Source organism: Apostichopus japonicus, chromosome 14, assembly GCF_037975245.1.
Source record: "Apostichopus japonicus isolate 1M-3 chromosome 14, ASM3797524v1, whole genome shotgun sequence".
NCBI lineage: Eukaryota > Metazoa > Echinodermata > Holothuroidea > Aspidochirotida > Stichopodidae > Apostichopus > Apostichopus japonicus.
The window spans coordinates 18,055,475-18,062,923 of record NC_092574.1 but is presented as its reverse complement, the minus strand read 5'-3'; the positions used below and the strand labels follow the sequence as shown (position 1 = coordinate 18,062,923).

General features: G+C 40.1%; 1 pseudogene; it reads left to right on the top strand.

Moving 5' to 3' along the window:
* The first annotated feature begins 6,949 nt into the window (after positions 1-6,949).
* Positions 6,950-7,022, top strand: LOC139980416 (U2 spliceosomal RNA; annotated as a pseudogene).
* The last annotated feature ends 427 nt before the right edge of the window (positions 7,023-7,449 follow it).

The window sequence follows — 7,449 nt, the reverse complement described above, 5'->3', positions numbered from 1 at the left end:
CGGTACTATTTAGGTTAATGACGATTTGCTATGTGTGTAAGTCACGATGACCTCCTCACCATTGTGAAAAAACGCAAATTGAGATGGTATGGCCATGTCACAAGATCTATAGGACTGGTTAAGACGATCCTGCAGGGCACGGTACCGGGAGGAAGAAGGAGAGGCAGACAGAGGAAATGATGGGAGGACAACATCCTAGAGTGAACGGGTATCAAACTGCCTGATGCCCTTCGAGAGGCCGAGGACAGGAAGAAGTGGAAAGAAATAGTTGGGAGGGCATCTGTGGCGCCCCTACGGTCTACCAGACTCCGGGATAGGTGAGGTGAGGAGGTAAGTCACGTAGTCGTCAAACACATGTCTTTCATACTCTTCCGTACAATAGCCTTCCCATGGATACAATTTTCTTGATGGACGGAAGAAGTGTAAATATGTTGGAAGCTTGCTGGGGACCGAAGAGGATATTAATCGAAGAATTGGTATAACCAACGGTGCTTTCAACTCACTGTCAAGTATTTTCAAAAGCAAAAACATAAGCCGAAACATATAGCTTAGGATTTTCGAGGCTTTATTAAAGAGTATATTTTTGTACAATTGCGAACTGTGGGGCACAACTGTTAGTTGTGTGCTCCCAAGTCACGTGTTTTTTTGTTATGATATTAACGTTGTAAATACACACGAGTTCGTTACACCATTCCCTCGTAGAAATGTTGTCTCTTATGTCGCTTCTAAAGCCATTAAAATCACCGCACTTTCAATACAACGATGGCAGATCCAACAGGTTATGGGCCCAGGCGTGATCCAGGAAGTCGATGGCAGAGACTTTGCTTCAACGGGGACGAAAATGAATACGAATTGTGGGAAACGAAATTTCTCGGACATCTACGTATGATGAAACTGAAAGATACCATACTAGGTCTAGACGTACCGCCCGAAGGTGAGGCTGGCAGTGGACAGCCTAACGTTAATGATGTCGTAGGTAAGAACGAAGAATGCTATGCTGAACTGATACAGTTTTTAGATGATAAAAGCCTGTCGTTGGTAATGAGAGATGCTGCCGATGATGGAAGGAAAGCCCTAAAGATACTGAGAGAACATTACTCGAACCAGGGAAAGCCCCGTATCATTACGCTGTATACTGAGCTAACATCTCTCAAGAAAGGACCAAACGAGAGCATTACTGATTACATAATTAGGGCAGAAAAAGCCATCACAGCCCTACGTAATGCAAAAGAGACCCTAAGTGATGGGTTATTGATAGCAATGATTTTAAAAGGATTGCCAGACTCTTTCAAACCCTTTGCTATTCACATCACACAGAGCAACGATGAGATTACTTTTACCAAATTCAAAAGCAAATTGAGAAGTTTTGAGGAGACTGAGAAATTCCGAGTCGAGTCGCATGACAAATCTGACAACGTCATGAAGGCAGGAAGTACAGGTACAGTACCCACTGGAAGTAGAAGAATTAAAGGGAGACTTACATGTTATCAGTGTGGAAATGAGGGACATATTGCTAGATTGTGCCCGTATAAGCTTCAAACAAGTAACAAGTCTCAAACCAAATTGCCAAGATGGTGTAATTACCATAACAGTTCCACACACAGTGATGAAACTTGCAGAAGACATAATCGCAAGGACAAGGCAAAGCAAACAGCGGAACAGACCGAAACTAGAGAAGAAGATCACACATTCTCATTCAAGGCTGGCAACAATACAAGCAACATACGTCAAAGAGGAGGGCCAGGAACCTTAATGGTAGATTGTGGAGCTACATCACATATAATCACAGATCTATCAAAATTTGTTTCTTTTGACAATACATTCCATCCAGAAAACCACTACATGGAGCTAGCTGATGGGACAAGAGAAAATAATGTAGCGCTAAAACGTGGAAACGCTCAAGTTACCTTGCTAAGTACAGAAGGCAAGAATGTGGAATCTATGCTGGAAGCGGCACTGTATATCCCTTCCTACCCACAGGACATGTTTTCTGTTAAAGCTGCCACCAACAATGGAGCCACAGTGACCTTCAAGCAAGGATGCAACATACTTACCCACAAAGATGGTACTACGTTCAACATTAAAGAACAAGGAAGATTGTACTACCTGAACGTTGTGGACGAAGAAATAGTAGGTGACAGAGTTAACGCTGTATATGATGTTCATACATGGCATGAAATCTTAGGACACTGTAATTTGGAAGATATTCTTAAATTACAAGATGTAGTCAAAGGTATGAAAATTAAAGGTGAAGTTGATAAGTCAACATTTAATTGTGACACATGCACTCAAGGAAAATTTGTAAACAGTAGGAGTAGAAAACTAGATGCTAAGGCCACCACACCCCTAGAGTTGGTTCACACAGACCTAGCAGGACCTATTAACCCTGTAGCTAAGGATGGGTTCAAATATGCAGCAACATTCACCGATGATTATTCAGGAGCCATATTTGTTTATTTCATTAGAAACAAGGGTGACACTGCATTAGTATTGGAAAAGTTTTTGGCAGATTGTGCACCTTATGGCAAAGTAAAGTGTATCAGGTCTGACAATGGTTCAGAATTCACAGGAAATGCTTTTGAGTCAGTACTAAGGAAAATGGGCATAAGGCATGAAACCTCTTCACCGTACTCTCCCCACCAAAATGGTACCGCTGAAAGGCAGTGGAGAACTCTTTTTGAAATGGGGAGGTGTCTATTGATAGACAAGGGTTTGCCCAAGTTCTTGTGGACATACGCAGTCCAAACAGCTGCCCATATTAGAAACAGATGTTTCAACAACCGCATTAAGCAAACCCCTTATCACATGTTAACAGGGAACCAACCTGATCTATCCAAAATGGGGATATTTGGATCAGAGTGTTATGCGTATAAGCACGACCCAAAGAAACTAGATTCTAGGTGTGAGAAAGGAATTTTTGTTGGGTATGACAAGAATAGTCCTGCATACCTAGTGTATCATGCAAACAGTGGAAAGGTGTCTAAAAACAGGCTGGTCAAGTTCTGTAAGAAAAGAGGTATTGAGAAACAAACCCAAACTGATGTATTGGATGATGAAGTTGAGTTGTTTCCTCAACAATACACATGTGGGGAGTCTAGTGGTGATGTTCATGTTCCTGAAAACAATAATGGAAGTAAGACAAATGTGTCTCAAAGAGAAATAACAAGAGAAAGTTTAAAGGAAAGTGGTTCAGAGGAAAACCACAGTGAAAGAATTAAGGGTGATGTAAGTCAAGGACGTTACTACCCCAAGAGGGAGAGAAAATCTCCCAAATACTTAGATGAGTATGTATCACATGTTGAAGATGGAGATTCTATTATGACTGGTATTGATTACTGTTATAAAGTATGTGGAATTCCCCAAACGTACAAGGAAGCAGTAAATTCACCTTATATATCAATATGGAAAAATGCCATGGAAGAAGAGCTAAATTCATTAAGGGAGAATGATACATTTGAGATAACAACTTTACCTGAAGGTAAACATCCAGTAGGGGGAAAATGGGTGTATGCAATTAAAGAGGATTTTGAAGGTACAAGGAGATTTAAGGCAAGATATGTCGCCAAGGGTTACAATCAGGTGAAGGGGATAGATTACAAAGAAACATTTGCCCCGACAGCTAATATCACATCAATTAGGATTTTAATGCAACTGGTAGTGCAAAATGATCTGATTGTTCATCAGATGGATGTCAAAACTGCTTACCTGCATGCTCCTATTGCTGAAGAAATCTATTTAGAGCAACCAGAAGGCTTTGAAGTTTTATCAGACACAGGAGAAAAGTTGGTTTATAAGTTAAAGAAATCACTCTATGGGTTGAAACAGTCAGGTAGAAATTGGAATAAAGTATTACATGAGTACCTTGTTGAAAATGATTTTGTTCAAAATTCATCAGATCATTGTGTCTACAAGAAGCAGATTAAAAATGACATGATCATAGTCATTATTTGGGTTGATGATCTGATTTTGGCAGCTAGTGACACACACTTGCTAAATCAGTTCAAGGAAGTTATGCAGAAGAAATTTAGAATGAAAGATTTGGGTAAGATATCATATTTTCTTGGAATCCATTTTGAGCAAAACGAGGGAGAAATCAAGATGAGCCAGGACAAATATATCAGCAAAATGCTAGAAAGATTTGGAATGGTAAACTGTAAGCCCAGATCCATTCCATGTGAACAGAAATTGGAATATAACAGTAGTGAAGCTGTTGATCCAAAGAATTACCGTGAAATAGTTGGTAGTTTGATTTATGCCATGACATGCACTAGACCAGACCTAAGTTGGGTGGTAAGTAGATTGTCACAGCATTTGTCAGAACCTAAAGCAGAGAACATGAATACTGCCAAACATGTTCTTAGGTATCTAAAAGGTACAATTGATCACAAATTATGCTTCAAGAAATCAAGTCAACCCTTAAGGTTACTTGCTTACAGTGATTCAGATTGGGCATCTTCAGTGGAGGACAGAAGAAGTACAACTGGTTATTGTTTTAGTTTGACCGGGGATGGTCCACTCGTTTCATGGAAATCTAAGAAGCAACCAACAGTTGCATTATCCACTTGTGAGGCTGAATACATGGCATTGGCAGCTACAACACAAGAAAGTTTGTACTTAACTCAGTTGTTGAATGGTATGGACAAGAAAATTTATCACTGTACTAATATTTTTGAAGATAACCAGGGTGCTATTTCATTGAGTAAAGATCCTGTTCACCGACAAAGATCAAAACACATTGATGTCAAGTACCATTTTATTCGTACAATGGTCAATGAGGATAAGGTTAACATTACATATTGCCCAACAGAGGATATGGTTGCAGATATTTTTACAAAACCAGCAACAAAATCAAAGATCAACAAGTTCAAGCGATTCCTGTTTGGTAACTGATGTATTTAACATTTGAACACTCTGAACACAAGAAGTTACAATATGCATATTGCTTTAAAGTAATTTTCATACAAGGATGTTTATTATTATGAGAGCAAGTGGGGGTGTTAGTTGTGTGCTCCCAAGTCACGTGTTTTTTTGTTATGATATTAACGTTGTAAATACACACGAGTTCGTTACACCATTCCCTCGTAGAAATGTTGTCTCTTATGTCGCTTCTAAAGCCATTAAAATCACCGCACTTTCAATACAACGATGGCAGATCCAACAACAACGAGGGATCTTGATCGTAAAATTTTCAAAGGAGACTAGTTCGTAATATTCTCAACATTAGATGAACCAATAACATTAGGTTATCAAACGATGAGCTTTACAATGAAACCAACCAAACACCTTGTTCATCCATAGTCGCACATAGAAGATTGAGATTTTTCGGTCATGTAGCAAGACTCCAGAAGGACGCTCCAGCAAAGTTTGCTTTAAGAGAAGCATTGAGACATATGCTAAACCAGTAGGAAGGCCCGTGAATACCTTGATTGGAAAAATAAAGTCGCAATTTAAGGACGTTAACATTAACAATTTCGAGGAAGCAATAAACCTTGCGCAAGATCTTGATACGTGGCGGAGGTTAGTCACTGAACATGTCGGATAGTATGGAACGCCAAAGGGACCACAGGTGGCGTTGCTACCCTAAATAGGAGGTGCTACTACCACGTATCACGATCTTACGCAAGGTTTATTGCTTCTTCGAAATTGTTAATATTAACGTCCTTAAATTGCGACTTTTTTTTCCAAGCAAGCGGCGATGCTACTGTAAATTAGTGACGCTACTACCCATAACGGGAAGGTGCTAATTATGGAACGCCAAAAGGACCCCAGTTGGCGTTGCTACCCAAAACAGGAAGTGCTATACTATCCTAAACAGGAGTGCTACTACTCTAAACAGGAGGTGCTATCCTAAACAGGAGGTACTACTACCCTAAACAGGAGGTACCATAGGCGTAGGAGCCTAATTTGATTGGGGGGGGGGGGTCTGTAACGACTTGCCCGAAAAATATTACCACAATTTTTCGCGCGCTTCGCGCGCGTTCAACATGTTAATGTGCATATCATATAGGCATAATTACATCACATGCCAATAAAATACAATCATTTTCCTTCTTATTACCCTTCCACATTGGTTACAATTATTGGGGAAGTCGTTACAATAATAATGATCATAATAATATAAGTTTAACCATTGAAAACACATTGCAATTCTTTCTTCTTTCAGTAGGTGCCCGAAAAATTCTCAGCATATTGACCGAATTTTCACAAAAATTTTTGGTTGGGGGGGGGCTGCAGCCCCCCAGCCCCCCGCCTCCTACGCCTATGGGAGGTACTACTACCCTAAAGAGGCCGGTGCTACTACCCTAAACAGGTGGTGCTACTACCCTAAACAGGTGTTATACTATCCTAAACAGTCGTCGATCTACTTTGTAACTACGACCCGTTTCCAAAGCAAACCTCAGTAAAGGATAATGCCATTACAAATCTGCTGGTTATTCTTTTGCGGATACGTACGTACACCTGCCATTCGGCCGCATTCAAGTGATACAATGTTTCAAACAAAGGTTAATTTTCAGCCGCTTAACATATTTGAGAAAAGTTCAATGTTTGAAATTTTCTGGACGGAATTCAAAATGATATCATGAGAAACAAAGGACAAGGCTCTTTCAACCCCTCTGCCAGTAGAATGTTAAGTAAAACTAGATGCAATACTATTCATGCCAAATTTTACCTGCCCAAGTTAGAGTGTAGAGATAGCTAATTACTTATGCGGCTGCACTGGGCCTGTTATGTATGAGCAGTTTGTGTGCCAGTTTACATATGTATACAAGGTGGACATAGTACTGTATTCAGTTCATCAATTCAGTTCTATCAATGGTATATTGTTCTAATGCATTTATGTTATGTAAATAGCTAGACAAGCCGTCTAGCTATAGCTAGGAAGATTATAAATAAAGAAGCAAGGCAGACCCTCCCAGACCCTCAGAGTGTGCACATGTATTTTCTTATTATCGCTTCTCGGCCTTTTGGCTAAGATCATGTGTAGTATCTGTTCCCTTCGGGAATGGTGATGCACACCTGACGATGATCACACAGTCACAGTCCCGATGCAAGGGGACTGGGGCTGAGAGCGGATCAGTCGTTTGGTAGTTTGGTTTTCGTGCCCAGGTTCTTTCCTGGGTGACTTTTTCTTAAAAAGTATTTCTGTGTTTTGTGTTCCCAGTCTGTCCGTTGTCAAGCCCTCAGACTCTACAGGAGAACATTAACGTACTTGTATGCTATGTGAAAATCCTTTACTGGTGAAAGTGATATCGACAGGGAAGCTGTTGCTATTTGCCGACCATTCCGGGACAGGCTTACAGAACAACACGTATGGAATTTGTGTTAGGTATTTCTATTATTATTTTTGTTTGTTCGCTCATCATGAGAATACGTAACTCTGTTAAGAGTGACAGACTTAAGATGTTAATACCTTTATTTTCCGTGTATACTTTAGAAAAGAAAGACAAT